This window comes from Ranitomeya imitator, chromosome 3 (genome assembly GCF_032444005.1).
Source record: "Ranitomeya imitator isolate aRanImi1 chromosome 3, aRanImi1.pri, whole genome shotgun sequence".
NCBI classification, from domain to species: Eukaryota; Metazoa; Chordata; class Amphibia; order Anura; family Dendrobatidae; genus Ranitomeya; species Ranitomeya imitator.
Window position 1 is genome coordinate 533,056,312 of NC_091284.1, and position 23,651 is coordinate 533,079,962.

The following is a 23,651-nucleotide window of genomic DNA, read 5'->3' on the forward strand; positions in this document are numbered from 1 at the left end:
GTGAAAATGATTTTATTTTTTTTATTACCACTTCCTGGTCATTTTGAATCTAGAAAAAAGGTGACTTGATGCTATTGTTTTTGATCTGCGTGAATAAAATATTGATAAACTTGGATTTTAATTAACTTAATTTTTTGGTGAAAATTGAGCTGAATTTAATGTGATTCCTGGCACTGTTTGTGGGTAAGGACACAGTCCTGTGACTAGAAGGATAACACCAAGTTAACAATGCTGTCACAGAAACACATCAAGGAGAGAGGTTTGAAGAATGGGGAACATCCCGGGTGCTACAGTCTACTAAATTTTTCAGTGGAAGTGCACTATCAAGTAGTTTAGCAGGTGAGGCAGTAGTAGCCTACCCTGCTGAATTCATATGAGAGGAGAACCACCTTTCAGCATTCCATTCCTTCTAAGAGTTCTCTCACATAGACCAGGCCTCTCACATACACCATAAACAAGATATTTTGCACACCAAAAAAAAAAATTTTCCTAATAAATTCACCAATATCAAATTGCAAAAATGAGTACATCCCTATGAAAGTCTTAGGAGTCAAGCTAAAGAATTCAACTATAGATAATCAGATGTCACTGACCCTTGGAAGCGCCCATCAGGCACGAAACGGCCGTCGTCAGGCTTGCCGCTCTCATTGTACAGCACCCCCGGCCGTGAAGATTTTAACCATGTGTGAATAAATTTACCTGTCTCGGATGATCGGTGAGTGCTGCCTTTTTCTTCTTTGCAAATGTACAAGTCTACGTGGATGTCTGGCACAGCACCCGAGATCTGCAGATCTGACTTCCAGTGCAGGTGAGCAGTTTACACTAAGATTAGTAGGCGGTGGTGCGGTCTATTTGTTCTCTCACACTACTCAACTATAGATAAGTGTAATTACTTATTAAACAGATGACCAACAGATGGTGGACAATAAGGGTGTTACTTAGATAACCTTTCCTATTTTATGCTGTAAGTAATGGAGCCATATGGGCAGAGTAATGGCACAAGAACTAAGAAAGAAAATAATTTCTTTACACAAGGAATGTGAAGGCTACAAGAAGATCATCAAAGCTTTACTTATCAGACACTATACAGTAGCAAAGTGATTAAAAAATTTAACAAAAATGAAAATTGAAACCATCTCACAAAGATGTCCGGGACAACCATGGATCTTAACATTTAAACAGGATGAAACGGGTTAAAGAAAATCAACATGCAAGTTCACTCCAGTTAGCTAAAGAAGTTGAAAGTCAAACCAGGGTGGGTGTTTTCTGTGACTGAATACAGTGAACACTGCAAAGGAATGGCATGCAAGGGTCTCGTACGTGAATGAAGCCTCCCCTAAAGACCATCACAAAAATGTTCATCTACAATTTGCCAGGGCCCATACTGAAAAATATGAAGACAACTGGGAAGATAATCTGGAGATATTTGACCAAGATAAATGTTTTTGGAACTGATGGCTTCAAAATTGTATGGCATTGCAAGAAGAATACATAGTGCCGGAAATGAAAATTAGTGGCAGTGTCCTTACGTGGGGCTACATAAGTGCTGCTAGCATCGGGGAGCTGTGTTTCATTGATGGCATCAAACATTTACAGATATACTGATTTATGTTGAAAGAGAAGTTGCTATCATCACTCCATGCCCCTGCAAGACATGCACCTTTCCAACATAATAATCCAAAACACATCTAAGGCCACAGTTGCATTTCTGAAAAAGAACAACGTAAAAGTCATTCAGTGACCAACTATGTCTCCTGATCTGCATCCAATAGAACAACTAGAGGGAATTCTGAACAGACAAGTTGAGAGTCACTCACCATTCAGCATTCATGGTTTTAAAAGAAGTCACTCATGAAGAACGGAAAAAGATTGAGGTTGCAGTATTGCCAACTTGTTCATTCCATGCCTAGGCTACTTAGTGTTGTCTTTATAATTCATTGGGGGGGGGGGTTCATACAAAAAATACAAGAGGTAGTTGTTTTTCATGTGGGGTGTATTCATTTTTGCATTAATTAATTTGAGTAAAACTGAAGAGTTTGTAATGAAAGTTATATTATTAACTTTACTTTTGCGCTATGAGTTAAAAAAATGTACTATGAAACTCCAGTCATGTCAAAATTTTGGAAATTGCTCATGTTCACTTATGCTGAGCACTGAATGTAAATGCACTGCTCAAAAAAATAAAGAGAACACTAAAGTCCCACATCCTAGATATCACTGAATGAAATATTCCAGTTGTAAATCTGTATTCATTACATAGTGGAATGTGTTGAGAACAATAAAACCTAAAAATTATCAACGTAAATCACAACTAATATCCCACGGAGGTCTGGAGTTGGAATGATGCTCAAAATCAATGTGGAAAATGAAGTTACAGGCTGATCAAACTTCAGTGGGATTAAAGAACGAACTTTAGTTCCTCCGCCTGGTTGGTGGATTGAAGAGACTTGGACGATACCACCGCCTTGACGTTCTCTTCACCAGACCACCTAACAACTGAAGATACCTCCTCTGGGTCCACCTTCCGCCTGGTTTCCAAGATGACATGTCAATAGGGGGTTCATTGGAGCAGATAATTGGAGCAATCATTGGGACTGTGTGGGGAGATTGCCTCTGCTTCCTTTCCTTCGGAGACGCCAGCACACAGCGACTCGGCAACTAGCAGACCTGGCAGAGAAGATAGCAACACTGATGACTGACCTGTATATCCAAACAGCTTTTGTTAATTGACTGTCCCTAATGAAGCACCATATGGGGTCCCCATACAAGAAAAGGCAGTTAAGTTCTCAACTCTGGACAATCTTTGGGAAAACCAGACAGCACATGGAAGGCGATCTTTTCTGTGTGCAATGCTCTAGTCTGGAGCTCTTGTTTGAAATGACTTAATTATCTTTTGGTAGGGTTTCTCCTTGACCTAACATCACCCTCACCGAATTCTGGAGATGCTGGAGGGGAATCTGACACTGACTCCTTATGGCTTATAGCAAAAATTTTCCCACCAGACTGAAGCCTCAACTTGCCATGGATACAGTTACAGTCATTGGTGGAGAGGGAATACTCCCACCAAGTGTAGCCTCTACTACTGGCCCAAGGCTTTGGAGTTTTTTAGTTTTCTCAGGACAAAGACCGTCAGGATGTTCCACACAACTGCAGCAATATCACAATCCCTTCTCACAACTGAGTTCTGGCATTTGCTCGGCCAGCAAAATACATAAACTTTAATGGATTCTGTACAGGTAATTGCCTTAACAAGCTGGGGAATGGGTGATCTTTGGAAAGACAGGGCCCGATGTTATGGTTTCCTCACACGCGTCACCTTTCTGGTCTGCCTCGGGAATCTGTGAAGATATTGCAGAAGATTCTACATTTGGCTTATGGAAGACCTTTTCGGAAGGCCATCAGGAAGGCCTACAGGTCTGAGGTGATAGAAGGCCCTATTTGCCATAGAGGATTGAGCCATGCAAGGGTATCTTCTGCTAGGAAGGACAATAGAATCCCCCTTGACCCGATCGGAAGAAAACTGATGACCAAAAACTTCATAGTGCTGCATGCACTGTTCTAGGAACCCATGGCACTGGTTCGGATAACTGTAGTACCGTGGCAGATAAGACTGGATGGGTTTCACTCTAGAAGCATATGTTTCAGGTAGAATAGGTTCAGCAGTAGGTACTGCTACTTGGGCCTGCACAGTTAACGCTTGCAATGAGGCATTTAATGTCTTCAGATGAAACAAAATTCTCGCTTATAACACAACTGCCGATACAGCTCTGTGTGCAGAGAGAACTGGGGACAGCAAGGCCCATGGCCAAGAAAATTGTTACATGTGCAGGTGGCACACGTGGTTTTGTGGACCCGGGCTTACCTAGAATGGGTGTAGCTAAGTGACTACCAGGTGTTCACTGGAGCTCCTGATGTTGGAGTCAGGCTTGGCTGCAGCTAGTCACTAGGCACCAATCCTAGGCAGGCGGTACTCTAGCTGCTGACCCCAAGGTTCAGGTAAGCAGACACGGATTGGACTAGGACTCTGTTCAGACTATTACATTTTGGATTCTCTGTAGAAAGGTTACTGACACTAACTTGGACATGGGCTCCAATCAGACTATTAAATTCAGGATCCTCTGCGGAACAGTTACAGGCACGAAGTCTGAGACAGATTTGATTTGGAGACTTGGTGCAGAAGTATGGGCCTCTCTCACCTTACCCAGCACCTGCACACTGCAGTACTTTGCTCTGCCCTCAACAAGGAAAATAAGTATGCCTGCGCAGGAGCCCAATGCTGAGCAGACTGTACGGATGATGCAGGGACGCATCATCCACATGAAGGAAGCAGGAGGACCGCATCAAAAAAAGATGGGAGACACCAGACCAAGAAGAACAACACCCCTCAGACCGGCCGCCCTGCAGGAGAGTATAATAAAAGTTATTTTTCAGTTCTTACAGGTTGGGTTGGGGGCAGATATACAGCATTATAGAATGGTGTATATCAGCCCTGAATGGTGGTGGCCGTAACTCGTATCTGCCAAACCTGGTGACAGGATCCCTATAAAAACGCATTGCATATGAACTGCATACACATGTCATATGGATGTCATATATATGCTAGGTGAGGAAAAAATGTGAGCAAGCCCTTAGGATAATATTATGGACTATAAGGGATCTAAAAGTAAAAAGAATGGTAGTTATTAGGTTTAGTTGAATAGGAGCTGAGCTGTAGTTTTCACAGGAACTGAAAATAACTGAACGATGGAAGTGCTAGGTTACCTGACATTGTGACCTATGCTACAGATAGATCAAGAACATCATATGACTGGACAACTCTTTTAACCTTTACACAGCCCACTAAGTGTTATCTCCCAATCATAATTAGCCATGAAAACGTTACCTAAGTAACAGGTAGAAAGGGTTGCTAGTGTGGTGCCCCAACAAACGTTTCGCCCACCACAAAAAAGGCACTTTTTCACTGCAGCACATCAGTCAATACTGTTACATATATTATTACTATGTAGTTTTTACATGGTTAAGCACTACTGCAAGCTATTGTGAAGTAGGTAATATATGAACTTTATATACTTTATATTTATCATTCCTTAATGTTGGGTTATGATGTATACTGTATGCTGTGCAGGGGTGGGCTGGGTGGCAAATGCAAATGCCCCCCAGGCCGCTTCCCCAGTAGCAGTACAGGGCCGGCCGCCTAATGGAAATTGTGACATGGCCGGCAGCAGACACAGCCGCATCACAGTCTATCAGCGCAGACATCTGCGCCGGCGTCGGGAGCTGTGCACGGTCATCACCTTGATGGCTGCGCAGCTCCTGCTCCCTCCATGTTCTCTGTACTTCCAGGTCAGGTGTCGGGCATGCACAACGACGTCATCGCGCACACGCCGACATGTCCCGGATGCTGGAAGCAGAGAGGCGCTGCAGGAGAGTGACTGGTGAGGTAAGTATGAAAAACCTTTTTGTTTTCTTTTTAAAATGAATTCAATAGATGGGGTAACTGCAAGTGATGAAGTGGGGGGTGTAAGGAGGACTGCACATGATGTAGTTTGGGGGTTAAAGGAGACTGCACATGATGGTGTGGGGGGTAAGTGGGACTGCATATGATGAAGGGGGAGTGGAGCTGCACATGAGGGAGTGGGGGGTAAGTGGGGCTGCACATGATGAAGGAGGAGTGGGGCTGCATATGATGGAGTTTGGGGGTTAAAGGAGACTGCACATGATGGCGTGAGGGGTAAGTGGGGCTGCACATGATGAAGGGGGAGTGGGGCTGCACATGATAGAGTTTGTAAGTTAAAGGAGACTGCGCATGATGGAGTGGGGGGTAAGTGGGGCTGCACATGATGAAAGGGGAGTGGAGCTGCACATGATGGAGTGGGGGGTAAGTGGGGCTGCACATGATGAAGGAGGAGTGGGGCTGCACATGATGGAGTTTGGGGGTTAATGGAGACTGCACATGATGGTGTGAGGGGTAAGTGGGGCTGCACATGATGAAGGGGAGTGGGGCTGCACATTACGGAATTTGGGGGTTAAAGGAGACTGCACTTGATGGAGTGGATGGTAAGTGGGGCTGCACATGATGAAGGGGATTGAGGCTGCACATTATTGAGTTTGGGGGTTAAAGGAGACTGCACATGATGGACTGGGGCTGCATGTGATGAAGGGGGAGTGGGGCTGCACATGATAGAGTTTGGCAGTTAAAGGAGACTGCACATGATGGAGTGGGGGTAAGTGGGGCTGCACATGATGAAGGGGAAGTGAGGCTGCACATGATGGAGTTTAGGGGTTAAAGGAGACTGCTTATGATGGAGTGGTAGGGTAAGTGGGGCTGCACATGATGAAGTGGAGGGAGTGGGGCTGTACATGATGACTTGGGGGGTAAGGGGGATTGCACATGATGAAGGGGGAGTGGGGCTGCACATGAAGTGGGGGATAAGGAGGACTGCACATGATGAAGGGGGAGTGGGGATGCACATGATGAAGAAGGGGGAGTGGGGATGCACATGATGAAGTGGGAGGAGTGGGTCTGCACATGATGAAGTGGGGGGTAAGGGGGACTGCACATGAAGTGGGTGTAAGGGGGACTGAAAATGATGAATTGGGGGATAAGGAGGACTGCACAGGATGAATTGGGCATTAAGGGGGACTGCACATGATAAATTGGGGGTAAGGTGGACTGCACATGAAGTGGGGTGTAAGGGGGACTGCACATGATGAAGTGGGGGGAAGGGGACTGCACATGATGAAGTGTTTCTGAGGGGAGACTGCACATGAAATTGAAGGGGGATGGGGGCTGCAAATGATGAAGGGGTACTGAAAATAAAGTGAAAGGGTGATAGTGGATTCCAATGGATGAAGTAAGGGGACTTCAAATTAAAGTGGGGTTACTGCAAATGAAGAAGTAGGGAGAGGACGGGGGACTGCAAATGATGAAGTGGGGAGAAGAAGGAGACTGCAAATGATGAACTCAGTGTGAGGGATGGGAACAGCAATTTAATTGAAGGTGGGGGGTGGGGAGAGCAAATGATGAATTCAAGGGGGGTGGGGAGAGCAAATGATGATGTACGGGGAGAACAAATAATGAATTTTGAGGGTGGGGGAGTAAATGATGTATTGCATGTGGGGTAGAGCAGTTGATAATGAATAGAGGGTGGGAGAAAAAGATATGACAATGAATTGGGGCAGGAGGGGCATATAAATATAATGTATCGGGGTTAGGGTTAGAGCGGGAGGTACATAGTGGGGGGCATTGAGGATGAAGTGACTGGCAATGAATTAAGGGAAAGAGTACAGGTGCTAATTAATTTATATATTAAATGGGGAATGTAGCTAATTATAGTTAGTGCGTGCACAGTGATGCATTATAATTTATATTTGGAATGGTGGATTAACCCCTTTCTGACCTCAGATGGGATAGTACGTCCGAGGTCAGATCCCCTGCTTTGATGTGAGCTCCGGCGGTGAGCCCACATCAAAGCCGCGACATGTCATGTAAAATTTCATTGGAACGACACTAAACAAAAGTTCCAGCATCATCACCTTGTCCAATGCAGATTTGCGATTCATCACTGAAAATGATTTTCATCCAGTCATCCACAGTCCACGATTGCTTAGGTGTTAATGATGGCTTTCATTTAGCTTTTCTGTATATAAATCCCATTTCCTTTAGGCGGTTTCTTACAGTTAGGTCACAGCTGTTGATTCCAGTTTCCACCCATTCGTTCCTCATTTGTTTTGTTGTGCATTTCTTGTTTTGGAGACATATTGCTTTAAGTTTCCGGTCTTGACGCTTTGATGTCTTCCTTGGTCTACCAGTATGTTTGCCTTTAACAACCTTCCCATGTTGTTTGTATTTGGTCCAGATTTTGGACACAGCTGACTGTGGACAACCAACATCTTTTGCAACATTGCGTGATGATTTACCCTCTTTTAAGAGTTTGATAATCCTCTCATTTGTTTCAATTGACATTTCTCGTGTTGGAGCCATGATTCATGTCAGTCCACTTGGTGCAATAGCTCTCCAAGGTATGATCACTTCTTTTTAGATGCAGACTAATGAGCAGATCTAATTTGATGCAAGTGTTATTTTTGGGTATGAAAATTTACAGGGTGATTACATATTTTTTTCCTCAGAATTGAGTGATTCCATAATTTTTCCCCTATGCTTGCTTAAAAAAATTAACCATTACTGACTACCACATTTTTTGTTCTTGATTTCTTTTAGTGTTTCTTAAGCCAGAAAGTTGCCATTTGAAATGACATTAGTTTTGTGCCATGTCTGTGAGCTTCTTTTTTTCTACAAAATTAAACGACTGAATGAACATCCTCCAAGGCCGGTGATTCCATAATTTTTGCCAGGAGTTGTATATACTATATATGTGGGGCTGTGGGGACCATCATACTATATATGTGGGGCAGTGGGATACCTTCATATTATATATAATATCCTTCATATTATATATATATAAATAAACTGTGGTGACCATCATATGGGGGTTGTGAGGCCACCATATTCCAAATAGGGGGCTGTAGGGACATGATACTATATATGGAGGGGATGCGGGATCATCATACTATATATAGGGAGCTGTGAGGTACATAATATCGCAATTAGAGAACTGTAGGGACCATCATACTATATATAGGGGGTTTTGGAGACATACTATTTGTGGGAAGCTATAGTATATGGTATATAGAAAACTGTAAAGCCTCATACTATATATAGGAGGCAGTGGGGACATCATATTGTATATCCTATATCTATGTACCAGCCTGCTTTTAAAGCCTGTTATCTCTGCTGCTTTAATGCAATGGCCAGAGATAAGCAGGAAAAAGGAGGGCCACCAAAACTCGAGGGCCACTGTCTTGTAATTGCCCCCCAGGCTGAAAAGTGCCAGCCAGCCCCTGATGCTGTGTACAAGCACTTTTCCATATTTTTGTGTTGCGTGGCTTTAACCTTCTCAGTATCTTGATAATGGCTATTGCTGTATATATATATATATATATATATATAGACAGGCACTCCTAATAGACTTTGACTTAGTGATTTATGTGAAGTTAATTTTGTGGCGGTTAGGCATGCCAGATGGGAGTTGTTCAGTGCATGATCCAGTATGATTGGTAGTTTCATCTAAAAGACAAATTATTTTAAAATTGCTTATATAAAATTGGTGTGTTTTAACTGATTGACCTTTCACTTCTGGATTAAGTGTTTGGTTTGATAATGTGGAAACATGACTTAAAAGGGTATCCCCATCTCCAAGATTCTATCCCTATATGTAGTAGATGTAATATTAATATCAGCAAACACTTCCAATTAGAAATGTAGTATAGTTCTTCTGTTTCGCTAGGACAAATACTCCATGAGCAGGCATTGCAATAGCTTAGGTATATATGGTTACGACTAGGGTTGAGCGAAACGGATCAGACATATTCAAAAATCGCCGACTTTTGGCAAAGTCGGTGTTAAGGCTAGCGGAACGCACCGAGTAAATAGAGATGTTTATTGATATTGGTGCGTTCGCAGCCCGGGGTCCACCGTGCAGGAGTACCTGCTGCTAGCAAACGGTGGAGCTATATGCCGGTATAGACTAACTCAGTTAATTCACTGAGTAGCCGTGAAAGGAAAGCACTGTGCCCTGTTAGACTCCACAGAGGCACAGGCTAACTGCCCAAACAGAGAGCAGTCAGTGGTCACACAAACATACAAAACTCCTCGCCGGAGGAGCCAGCATTCTAGGGGCTTATTTCAGCCGGGTCCCTGAATACACTCAGACTCAATCTCCTCGCCGGAGGAGCCAGCATTCTAGGGGCTTATTTCAGCCGGGTCCCTGAACACACATACATGTGACCACACTGGCGCAAAGCACATAACATAAGACAATACTAGCGCATGGCCGTGCGGTCATGCGCAGTTTATATAGTTGCAGCACAGGAAGCTGCTACTGAAGTTTTTGCCCTTTCAGGACCTTCCAGAAGGACCAATGGAAAGTGCTGCAGTACCTGAGCATGTTTTGCCCTTTCAGGACCTTCCAGAAGGACCAATGGAATGTACTGCAGCACCTGAGCATGTGACCGAACATGTGGCCCTCGACCCCCAATGGGAGACCCTGCCCTGGGCATGCTCAGTGTGAGTAAACAAGGACTTAGTCCCAGAGAGGCTCGCTCGCCGCAGATCAGTGCAGGGTACCATAGGAAAGTCAGAAAAGGCAGTAGTGACCCTATGCACCGAATCAGCCCCAGCGAGACGCTGGGAGCGACGTCTCCGCTGAGCAGAGCCCACTGCGGCCGATACCGAATGGGAGACCGCAGCAGACACGGATCGAGATTCCCCCTGTGCAGCAGAGGAAACTCGACTCCTAACATTACCCCCCTCCTAGGGCCCCCCTCCTTGAGCCTCACTACGCTCAAAAGCTGCGATAAGCAGCGGAGCCCGAATGTGCTCCACAGGCTCCCAGGTTCTATCCTCTGGGCTGTGACCCTTCCAGTCCACCAGATAAAATTTCTTGCCACGTACCACCTTGCACCCCACAATAGCATTCACCTCAAACTCATCCGTGGATGAACCCGATGTCCCAGCAGATGACTCGGAAAACCGGGACAAATGAACGGGCTTTAAGAGGGAAACGTGGAAAGTATCAGTGATACCAAGGCGTGGAGGAATAGCCAAACGGTAGACCACAGGGTTGACCTGTTCCAGAACCTTAAACGGGCCAATGTAGCGAGGAGCAAACTTAGTGGACTCAACTCGCAGCCTGATGTTATGGGCGGAGAGCCACACTAAGTCGCCAGGAGCAAAGACCGGAGTGGGGCGCCGGTGTGTATCAGCCGAAACCCTCATTGTCTCCTTAGAGGCCCGGATGGCATCCTGTGTGCGGTCCCAGATGTCACGTGCCTCTACCGCCCAGTCTGCCACCCTAGAATCGGTGGATGACACGGGCATGGGCACAGGGACACGCGGATGCTGGCCGTAATTAAGGAGAAAACGAGTTTGACCAGTGGAATCAGCTACGGCGTTGTTCAGGGCAAATTCCGCCCAAGGTAGCAAAGATGCCCAGTCATCCTGCCTAGCAGAGACGAAATGTCGCAAATATGTCACCAGAGTCTGGTTGGTTCTCTCCACCAACCCATTCGTCTCGGGATGGTATGCAGAGGAGAGGTTTAACTCTATGCTGAGTAAACGGCAGAGCTCTCTCCAAAACCGAGATGCGAACTGGGGACCCCGACCGCTGACAATCTTATCAGGCATACCATGCAATCGGAAAACGTGTTTAATGAACAACACCGCCAAGGCCCGTGCTGAGGGTAACCGAGGAAGCGGCACCAAATGCACCATCTTGGAGAAATGGTCGGTGACAACACAAATAATGGAGCAGCCACGCGACTTGGGTAGACCCACCACAAAGTCCATCCCGACCATCTCCCAGGGCCTGTCTGCCACCGGTAGAGGGTAAAGCAACCCAGCAGGCCGTTGCCGAGGAGACCGATTCTGGGCGCAAGAAACGCACGCCTGAATATAGTCCTTGACATCTCGGGCCATATGCGGCCATCAGTATGTTCTCGCCAGAAGCTCAGATGTCCTCTTGGTCCCAAAATGCCCACCCACTCTGGAGGAGTGAGCCCAAGAGAGAACCTCCGGTCGCAAGTTAGCTGGTACGAAAGTCTTGCCCGGGGGCACAGACTCTAGCGAAACCGGAACTACAGTTCTCAGGCTCTCAGAAGGGACAATAAGCCGAGGCTCCTTCTCCTCCTCCTCCGATGACACCACGGAGCGGGAGAGAGCGTCAGCACGAACGTTCTTCTCCCCGGAGAGGAAATGGAGAGTAAAATGGAACCGGGAGAAGAACAGGGACCATCTAGCCTGGCGAGAATTCAGCCGCTGGGCCGTTTGCAGATACACCAAGTTCTTGTGGTCAGTGAAGACTTGGAAGGGAAAGCGAGCTCCCTCCAAGAGATGTCTCCACTCCAAAAAAGCCAACTTCATGGCCAGCAACTCCCTGTCCCCGATGGAATAATTCCTCTCCACTGGTGTGAAGGTCTTGGAGAAGAAGAAGCAAGGATGCTTCCGACCTTGAGCATCCTTTTGGAAAAGGACTGCTCCAGCACCAACGTATGAGGCATCCACCTCCAAGATAAATGGCTTATCAACATCGGGGCGATGTAGGATGGGAGCGCTAGCGAAGTGTGACTTGATCAAGAGAAAGGCTTTGGAGACCTCCTCTGACCACAACTTGGGATTTGCTCCCTTCTTGGTGAGGGCAACCAAGGGAGCTACCAAAGTTGAGAAGTGTGGAATGAACTGGCGATAGTAATTAATGAACCCCATAAAGCGCTGCACCGCTTTAAGAGAATGGGGTTCCTGCCAGTCCATTACAGCCTGTAGCTTGGCAGGATCCATAGCCAAACCCTGGGCAGAGATGATATAACCAAGGAAAGGCAAGGACTCCTGCTCAAACACACACTTCTCCAACTTGGCGTAGAGGGAGTTTGCCCGTAAGAGGTCGAAGACTTTGCGAACATCTCTCCGATGGGAGTCAATATCTGGAGAGAAGATGAGAATATCATCCAGATAGACTACGACCGAGGTGGTGAGCATATCCCGGAAGATGTCATTCACAAAGTCTTGGAAAACGGCTGGGGCATTACAGAGCCCGAAGGGCATCACCAGATATTCATAGTGCCCATCCCTGGTGTTAAAAGCCGTCTTCCATTCATCCCCCTCACGGATGCGAATCAGGTTGTAAGCACCCCGAAGATCTAACTTTGTAAATACCCTCGCTCCCCGTAGCCTATCAAACAGCTCAGATATCAGGGGTAGTGGGTACTTGTTGTTAACGGTGATGGCGTTAAGACCCCTGTAGTCTATGCATGGACGTAAGTCTCCAGTCTTCTTCTGTACGAAGAAGAACCCTGCCCCTGCCGGTGACACTGACTTCCTAATGAATCCTCTTGCCAGATTCTCCTGGATGTACTGGGACATTGCCTCCGTCTCCGGGAGAGATAACGGATAGACTCGACCCCGGGGAGGCTCAGCACCAGGCAAGAGGTCAATAGGACTGTCATAGGGGCGGTGAGGCGGAAGGGTCTCCGCAGCTCTTTTGGAGAACACGTCTGCATAGGGCCAATAGTGCTTGGGGAGAGAGGAAAGATCTGCGGGTACCTGTGTAGTAGCAACCTGAACGCACTCCCCCAGACATCTACCCTCGCAGGATTTACTCCATCCCAAAATTCTCCCAGAGGACCACTCAATATGAGGAGAATGGTAGCGAAGCCATGGTATCCCCAACAGGACCTCATCAATTCCCTCAGGAATGACTAATAGGGAAATTATCTCCTGATGTGATGGAGACACAGATAGCGTGAAAGGAATGGTTTGGTGGGTAATCTGTGAAGGTAGTGTTGACCCATTTACCACTCAAACGGTTACCGGCTTGGCGAGCATCACCAAGGGTATTGCGTGAGGCTGGGCAAAAGCGGAAGACATAAAGTTACCCTCTGCCCCAGAATCCACGCATAGCTCGACCATAAGAGTGGATGGGCCTATGGTAATTGTCCCCTTGAAGGACAACTTTGAGGCAAACGTCGCCGTGTCTAGTGTACCTCCTCCAACTGCCACTAGACGCTGACGTTTCCCTGACCGCTGAGGACCCTTGGAGGCAAGGTGTCCTGACTGCTGGCAAACATGACGGACCTTATGTGCACGGGCAGACTGAGACTTGGATCCCGCTCGTGTCACCTCTAAGGCCTCATGTGACTCGGATGCCTGGACTGGAGATTCCAAAGGTTTGGCGAAGGTGGGAGCCAGCCGAAACCTCTGCCTACACTGGGCTCGCTCCAACCTCCGCTCGTTAAAACAGAGGTCAATATGAGTAGAGACAGTTATTAACTCCTCCAGTGTGGCAGGAATCTCCCTAGTGGCCAGAGCGTCCTTAATGTGGTCAGCCAGGCCCCTCCAAAATATGGGGATAAGGGCTTTATTCGACCACTCCAGCTCGGAAGCTAAAGTACGGAAGCGGACGGAAAAATGGCTGACCAAGGACTCACCCTGAGTTAATGCCAGTAGTTGGAGCGCTGTGTCATGGGTGACTTGAGGTCCTAAAAAGACCTTTTTCAGAGTGCTCAGAAACAACGGAGCACTCTGCACCACATGATCACCACGCTCCCACAGCGGCGTAGCCCACTCCAACGCCCTGTCCGACAAAAGAGACACAATAAATCCCACCTTAGCCCACTCTGTAGGAAAACGTGCAGCCAGGAGCTCGAGGTGAATAGAGCACTGACTCACGAATCCCCTACAAGTTTTGCTATTTCCAGAAAATTTTTCTGGAAGCGAGAGGCGAGATAACGTCGGAACAGGGGTGGCAGTGGACAAGGTTGCTGCAGCCACGCTAGCAGCCTGTACAGCAACTGCGGTAACATCCACAGCTGAGGTTGAGCTCTCGAGAGCCGCCAACCTACCCTCCAGGTGCTGGATATACCGCAAAGATTGCTAAATGTCCGCCATTTACTAGCCAGACCCTGGCGCTAGTATTCTGTTAAGGCTAGCGGAACGCACCGAGTAAATAGAGATGTTTATTGATATTGGTGCGTTCGCAGCCCGGGGTCCACCGTGCAGGAGTACCTGCTGCTAGCAAACGGCGGAGCTATATGGCGGTATAGACTAACTCAGTTAATTCACTGAGTAGCCGTGAAAGGAAAGCACTGTGCCCTGTTAGACTCCACAGAGGCACAGGCTAACTGCCCAAACAGAGAGCAGTCAGTGGTCACACAAACATACAAAACTCCTCGCCAGAGGAGCCAGCATTCTAGGGGCTTATTTCAGCCGGGTCCCTGAATACACTCAGACTCAATCTCCTCGCCGGAGGAGCCAGCATTCTAGGGGCTTATTTCAGCCGGGTCCCTGAACACACATACATGTGACCACACTGGCGCAAAGCACATAACATAAGACAATACTAGCGCATGGCCGTGCGGTCATGCGCAGTTTATATAGTTGCAGCACAGGAAGCTGCTACTGAAGTTTTTGCCCTTTCAGGACCTTCCAGAAGGACCAATGGAAAGTGCTGCAGTACCTGAGCATGTTTTGCCCTTTCAGGACCTTCCAGAAGGACCAATGGAATGTACTGCAGCACCTGAGCATGTGACCGAACATGTGGCCCTCGACCTCCAATGGGAGACCCTGCCCTGGGCATGCTCAGTGTGAGTAAACAAGGACTTAGTCCCAGAGAGGCTCGCTCGCCGCAGATCAGTGCAGGGTACCATAGGAAAGCCAGAAAAGGCAGTAGTGACCGTATGCACCGAATCAGCCCCAGCGAGACGCTGGGAGCGACGTCTCCGCTGAGCAGAGCCCACTGCGGCCGATACCGAATGGGAGACCGCAGCAGACACGGATCGAGATTCCCCCTGTGCAGCAGAGGAAACTCGACTCCTAACAGTCGGGTTTCATAAAACCCGACCCGATCCTAGTGTGGGATCGGCCATGAAATCGGCGATCTGCGCGCAAAAATCGCGTTTCGTATAACGCTTTCAGCTCCATTTTTCAGCCAATGAAGGAGGACGCAGAGCGTGGGCAGCGTGATGACATAGGTATCGGTCCCCACCATCTTAGAGAAGGGCATGACAGTGATTGGCTTGCTTTCTGCGGCGTCACAGGGGCTAGAAAGGGGCGTGCACGCCGACCGCCATCTTACTTCTGCCGATCATAGCATAGGAAGAGGTTGCCGCAGCTTTATCAGAAGAAGGGATATAGTTAGTGAGGGAAGATTAACCCCCAAACTGCTTGTGCTGTAGCGATTCCCACTGTCCAACACCACCATTTGTTTGCAGGGACAGTGGAGGCTATATTTTTGTGCAACAGCTCTGTAGCTTATTAGGCTGCCTTATAAGGCTCATTGTAGGGAGATTAAAATTGTACTACAGTCCTTGTATTTTTTTTCACATATCTTCCAGCCACTTTCTGCCACTTACATTGTGTTGTTTTATACACTGGGCCTGAGTTTTGGTCCAGTCTCCCCCAAAAAAGTGAGAATCAAATTCTCACAAAGTGGATAAACTTCAGTCCTGTTAGTTTGTCGTACATCAGCCAGCCACTTTCTGCCACTTACATTGTGTTGTTTTATACACTGGGCCTGAGTTTTGGTTCAGTCTCACCCCAAAAAAGTGAGATTCAAATTCTCACAAAGTGGATATACTTTAGTCCTGTTAGTTTGTTGTATGTCAGCCAGCCACTTTCTGCCACTTAGATTGCGTTGTTACACACACTGGGCCTGAGTTTTGGTTCAGTCTCGCCCCCCAAAAAGGGAGATTTCAATTCTCAACAAGTTTATATACACCTTCTACCTTGTTTTACAGTACCATATAACGGTTGTTATTTTGGTTAGATTTTCCAAAAAAAGAGGAAGTCTGGTGGAAGAGCCCATGGGTGGTGGTTGCGAGCTGGTACTGATGGTGGTGGTGGTGCATCTCGTGGTAGTGGCAAAAGCACAATAGCACCTAAGGCTGGAGGTGTTGAGCCAGCGTCATCGTCTGGCTACACAAGGCCTCGAAGGCTCCCTTATCTGGGAGTAGGAAAACAGCTTTTAAAGCCGGAGCAGCAGGAAAAAGTTTTGGCTTTCCTTGGTGACTCAGCCTCTAGCTCTTTCGCCTCCTCTTCAGAAAGTTCCAAATATAAAAGCAGCAAGTCGTCAGTGGATGCTCCCGGTCAGGAACAAGACGTTTCCTTCACCCAAACCAATTCCTCCATTTGCAGCTGCTGAATGTCCACCATAGGCCATTTTTATACCTCCCTAAATGGGCTGACTCCCCCCACAGGGCCGTGGTCACCACCTGGCGCAAGCACCCGTGCGAGTGCCGTTTGCCTGGACAGGTGGGTGGGCCCACTCTTGGGCGACGCCACTGGCACAGGGTCCCTCATAGTACAATGAAGTGTCTCTGATGGTGGTGGTGCACAACCAACGTCAGACACACCATCGTAATATGAGGGGCCCTGTGCCAGTACTGTCCCACAGCTCGAACAGTGCTCTACTACTTGCAATACTTACCTCTCCCTGCTCCACCACTGTGTAGTCTGTGCTGTTAAATCCTTCAATGGCACTGCCAATACCAATTTGTTGAAATGATAGATGATAGTTAAAATATACAGGGTCCCTGGCCTCCATTTAGAGCAGTAAATACTTTGCGCCTACTACCATTGTCTGCTACTTAGCAGAGGAGCCCACCTCTGTACCTAGCTATGCCGCCTGTTTAGTCTTGTTACCAATTTTGAACTGCATTTAGCCTACTTTATTATTTGGGCCTACTAACTGTGTCTGCCGCTCATTACAGTTGTTCTCCACTGAACAAAGCAATGCCGCCTGTTTAGTCCTGTTACCAATTTTGAACTGCATTAAGCCTACTTTATTATTTGGGCCTACTAACTGTGTCTGCCACTCATTACAGTTGTCCTCCACTGAACAAAGCAATGCTGCCTGTTTAGTCTTGTTACCAATTTTGAACTGCATTTAGCCTACTTTATTATTTGGGCCTACTAACTGTGTCTGCCACTCATTACAGTTGTCCTCCACTGAATAAAGCAATGCCGCCTGTTCAGACCTGTTACCATTTTTGAACTGCATTTAGCTTACTTTATTATTTGGGCCTATATCTGTGTTTCCTCCTCATCCTGCCCATTGCCAAGCCACTGCTAGATGAGTCTGCTGGTACATTGACCCACACCACTACATTCCCCTTGCACTCTACACAGCCAGAATCTGACCCTGCTGAAAGTCAGGTTCCCCTTCCTGCATACTATACCACCTTACACGGGGACAAAGAGGAAGGTGCAGATGAAAGTGCAGGTTCCTTCATCAGGTGGGGGGCATACTCGTTGGCGATGTCACTAGCACAGGGCCCCTCATAGTACGCAAAAGTGTCTCTGCCAGTGGGAGTCGCCACCCGCCGTCAAACACACCGCCGTACTATGAGGGGCCCTGTGCCAGTGCCAAGTGCCAATGAGTGGGCCCCCCCTGCTTGCTCAGGATCACAGCACTTGCAAAGTTGAAATACTTACCTCTCCCTGCTCCACCGCCGTGACGTATTCTGCGTTTCCTGGGCCCACGAAAATCTTGAGCCAGCCCTACCCCCCCACAACTTTAGCCAAATGACCCCCTGTTTTCAATGCCTAACTATTATTATAATGTAAATTAAGATTGACAAGCTTAAGAAATAAGAATTGATGTTTTTGGCATTAAAATGGGCACTGTAGGTGTTTTCCTGTCCTCCACTCACTGCCGACTTTGATTCCCCATTGACTTGCATTGGGTTTCGTGTTTCAGTCGGCCCCCGACTTTTCGCAATAATCGGCTGATTTCACCCGACCCGACATTGAACAAAGTCGGGTTTCACGAAACCCGACTCGATCCGAAAAAAGTAAAAGTCGCTCAACTCTAGTTACGACCACTAACAAATAACTAACTCTCACTATATGAGTGATCGAAACATGGATACCTAAGATACTGCAAAGTTCTTCACATGGGTTAAACAACGTAGTGAAAAAGAAGAACTATACTACAATTGTAATTGGAAATATTTGATAATATTCTTATTATTACACCTACTACACATTGATAGAGCATCTTAAGGATGGGAATACCCTTTTAAGTAAAGAAGCATGATGCTCCCTGACAAAGCCAGTGTGAACACACACTGGTGAATGTCGGAGGTCTCCCTAGAAACATTATTTTCTGGGTGAGTGTTACTTGGCTGGTGAATTTTCATCTGTCTTATCCTGTTTTACCATTTTGCCTATTGCACTACATTATTGACATACTTTGCTCTACTGCTCTTTATAGCTTATTTTCTGCTTTATTGTTTTTGATACCTATTACCAAGCTTGCAAGGATTAAGGACATATTTGTTGGTCACTGTCACCAAGCACCTTGTTCATACCTGCACAGTGGGATGTTTGAGACCTCACATAGTTTGTGGTGGTCCACATGCTTAAATATTTGTTTTTTACCTTTTTAGATTATTTCAATCACCTTTTTTAGAACTCAGTGTAAGCCACATAGGAATTTGAAGATTTTGTATGGTGGTTATCCTAAGAAGTGCCAGGTCATTGTATAAAGCTGTTTTACTAGTTTGGAGGGGTTGGACATTTTTACAAATGTATTTACATAAATTGCCACCAATACTTTTACTTGTAGAGGTGCTCTTGAGGCCTCATTCTTTGCAGCATTTTTTATAGCACTAAATGCAATTTTCAAGACAATGCTTCGTCTGCTACTCCTCCTCTTGCGACTGATCAGATATAATCACTCCTGTTTTTAAGGATTGTACTATTACCAAATTACTGATACAATTACACATAACCGGCTTATTATTTTCATATTGGATGTTCTATGGATGTGTTGAAAAATGTATTTAAAGGGCATCTACCAAGATTAGACTCAAGTTTGCTGTGATTCATAATTCATTGTGTGCTGGCACCAAGTCCCACCCTCATGTACATTCTATCTCATGACTACATTGTATGTCCGCTCTTCACTTCATCTATGTGTCCATTTACAAGGACCAACCAGAGTCACTAAACAACCCCCAAATCGGTAAACATTTACTGATCAGGGGTCATCCAATGGCCTGTTCACACACACACACGCACACACACACACACACACACACACACACACGCAAACGCACGCATGCGGCATCCAAAATAAACAATGTGGACTGAGCAATCTATAATGGATCATTAAGTGCAGATAGGCGGCGGTTTACACAGAATTTCAGCTGACTGATGAATGAACGTTGTGCTCGTTCATCAGGTAATCAGCAGCCTGTTTACACTGAAAGATTATTGTAAATTGAGCATTCTTAAGAACGCTTGTTCACGGCAATCTTTCCGTTTAAATGCTGCTTAATACAAGAGATGCTGTTTGTAGCCAAACTCTATATTATTTGATAGAGGCCCAATTGAAGGTCCCTCGAAAAGAAAAGGTTTTTGTTGCATATGTATAATAAGATCTGTACACAGTATCTTTATGACTGATGAAGATGCTGGTACCGCACTGAAATGTGTTGCAATATATACTTTTATCCTTTTTTTTCTTTATATACCAATTTCGTATTTATTCAGTTATCTTTTTTAAATAATATTTTAATTAAGTATTCAATAAATTAATTACACATTTCGCTGAATCCTCCACATTTCTGTCGGGACTTCTGCAATCAGTAGTGCCCAAGGATCAGCAATTTTTCCTATGCTAATTACACAGAATTGCTGAATAGATTTTCTGAAAACTGTCCCTCTAACAATCCCTCTAAGATTGGTTTCTGCACCAACAAGTAACGTGCTTAACCTCACATACCACATCAGGCTGGACCTACACGTGTCCAGGATTACCACATTACTATTCATGTGAAAATACATGGGGTCAAGTAGCTACAGACTAGGAATCTAAATCTGTGAATCCAACTTTAACCTTAAAGGGTCCCTTAGAATTGAGCGTGAATGGAAGTGATTATGAAATATTATTATTTTATGTCTTATGTAGAAAGGCAACAGTGATCATTTTATTTGGACACAGTGGCTCAGATTCATAATTTGCAGTTTTGTTCAAGTAATTTTTCTTTTTTTGTCTTGTGGTATTAGTTGCCATTTTCTTCAAAATGGCACAAATGATCCATGAATGGTCTTTTTTGTATGCAACCTTTTTTGGAGCTTTTTTTAAGAGCAAAAAAGTCACATGTTCTGCAAAATGTTTTAAAAAATTCTTGTATACATATAATCACTCCGGGGGAAAGCTGAAAAACATTTGCACAAAATTATTGCTACCTATTAAAAAGTTGCATTTATTAAATCAGTCTAAAAACGTTGGAAAAGCAAAATTGATGCAAAAAAAAACAAACAGAAAATTAAAAGAACAAAGAACTTTAAGACAGGTGCAAATTTTGATGGAATTTTCACAAATAAAAAAGTCGTTACTTGTTACTCAGGCTGAAAAATGGCAAAAATGCAATGATGCATCCCGTTCAATCCATCTTCTCATGTAATTTCAGTCTCTCAACGAATGAAAAAATGATATTTGGTTAGATTCTATGTGATTATTGCTTCTTTTATTGTTTCCTGAGTGCCCAGTATACATGGGGTACACCATCTAGATACCCATCTGGATAAGTTTCATGTTTTTTTTAGAACTGCATCTCCATTTAGATGTAAAAAAAATAGAATCGTTAATTGTTAAAATATAAGCCAGCATCCAAACGAGAAGCAATAATTGTGTTTTACTGAAGATAAAATGTATTCATGGCATCAGGATCGTGACGTGATTCAACATCAACTTATTTCAACAAGTTAGTTACCATAACAATATATATATAAATATATATATATATATATCTCCCTATAACTCAACCATTTTACATTGACAGTTTGGAGTTAAAGACCTTGATTTTTTCTCTTCCTTTTCGGCAACAAACACAATGGGCAACCTTTCCCCTTTGTTCTGATGTGATGAAAAAGGACAAAAGCAAGTGGAAATATCAGCAAAGGACTGTTATGGTGAAGAAGGCTGATTTACTGGCTACTGAGAAATGAAAAGCTCTTCTGAATATATCGTTATGATTGTATCTTAATAGCGGAGCCATTGTTTAAAGCGCTGTTGTTTTCGCCCTTGGAAAAGTCATTTCAATTTCAGAAATAAAGGAAAAGCCATTTAGTCTAATCCATATGTGACAGTAACACAGAGGAGATGGCGAGTTCATGAGGAAATCACAGAGTAGCCATAAGCTGCTGTTGTCCAAGCCTAGAATTGTGATAATAAGATATTCTCCGAATACACCACCAGACGTCTCAGTGTCACAGTATGATCCTACCCCATGTGTATATAATACTATATGTCCATACTTGTGTGTCAATGTCCTGTATAGAAATACCAGATGAATATATTACATGAAGCTATATTTGACCTAATACTTAATGATCCTATTTCCACATCTTAAGATTTCTCAGAACTACAAGTGCAATATATCCTTATTACATTCTGAACTCCATCAAGATATATGTTCCCAGTAACAATAATCATCTTAAATTAAAATTATCTGAAATCTTTCTGATCCAGGGGCAATTAAAGTGAAAGGCTAATTCCCCTGATCGCAGGGAAGATCCAGGACTGCTATCTTGTTAAGTGCTTTGTTAATTGTGATTGCTATGGCAACTGGCCCCTTTCCTTAAGCTTTCCCTGTAGGTAAATTCATGTAACTTTGGCACATAGACCCACTGCATGTAAACATATTAGAGACCCCTAGATGTTCAGAACTCACCTTATATCCAGGTTGCTAGCATAGTGAGAAGTTTATGCCTGTAGACACAGAAGGGAACAGTTGTAGGAACTCTTTGGCATAGTGATTCGTAGATGATGGTGCAGAGCTGGTAATGGAGCATCCTGTCAGTGGCTAGTTCCCAGGTCAGATATTGTGAGGAGTGTCCATCTCTGGCATCAGTCACAGCTCTCCATGCCTGAGACTCCCAGCAGCCATCCCTCCAGCTCGGTGTCTTGTAGGGCTGAGATCAGTGGCGCCCTCAGCAGTTGTGCAGGGCAGGGCACCAGCTGACGGGATGATGCCTGGCACTGGCAGCAGGCACAGGCAGCAGGCACAGGCAGGCTTCAGCACTGGGAGTGTGGACAGCTCCGGCTTCAGCAGCTCTGGGACCGTCCCTCAGATGTCAGCTCCAGCCTGGCTGCTGTGCGGTCCTCCCCCTGCTGCTGCCTCATCCAGCATGGCCCTGAGCCTGGCAGGGTGACCACTAACACTGCCTCATCCAGCATGGCCCTGAGCCTGGCAGGGTGACCACTAACACTGCCTCATCCAGCATGGCCCTGAGCCTGGCAGGGTGACCACTAACACTGCCTCAGCCAGCATGGCCCTGAGCCTGGCAGGGTGACCACTAACACTGCCTCATCCAGCATGGCCCTGAGCCTGGCAGGGTGACCACTAACACTGCCTCAGCCAGCATGGCCCTGAGCCTGGCAGGGTGACCACTGCCTCATTCCTGCCCCTCTATGTGGGAAACCTTTACTTTCTTTTGAAGTTCAGATTCAGTAAAGTACAAGTCACCCTGTTTAGAGGGAGGTTTCTTCCCTTTATCACATCTGTTAAGGTCCATGCACACTGTGTATTGTGAGGCACTTATTTGCATCCAATGCATGAATATTGGCAAATTTAGACAAATTCAGCACCAGTTATCAGTTTAGTTTTCTTTTTTTTCATGCAAATATGTTTTGTGTTTCTTATTGCATTTTTTCTGCAGGCTTTTCATGCGATGCAACAAATCGCACCTGCTTTATTTTTGGGTGCAGAAACGCATGCCATGTGCATCATAAAATGCAGCAACACTTGTACATGCATTTTTCATGCAGAGGAGTTTCAACAATGCTTTTTTGTATTTTATTGTGCCTTATAGTGCCTCTGTACCTTATAGTGCCTCTGTACCTTATAGTGCCTCTGTACCTTATAGTGCCTCTGTGCCTTATAGTGCCTCTGTACCTTATAGTGCCTCTGTACCTTATAGTGCCTCTGTGCCTTATAGTGCCTCTGTACCTTATAGTGCCTCTGTACCTTATAGTGCCTCTGTGCCTTATAGTGCCTTTGTGCCTTATAGTGCCTCTGTACCTTATAGT

The 23,651-nt window shown here is 45.6% G+C and overlaps 1 protein-coding gene across 2 annotated transcripts in view; it reads right to left on the minus strand.

Annotated features, from left to right (window-relative positions):
- CNGA3 (cyclic nucleotide gated channel subunit alpha 3) overlaps positions 1–22,788 on the minus strand; it is a 154,580-nt gene extending 131,792 nt beyond the window's left edge. For both annotated transcript variants that reach the window (XM_069757815.1, XM_069757816.1), the window contains exon 1: positions 22,294–22,788. The gene's annotated coding sequence lies outside the window, so the exon portion shown is untranslated. The remainder of the gene's footprint in view (positions 1–22,293) is intronic.
- Positions 22,789–23,651: the final 863 nt, after the last annotated feature.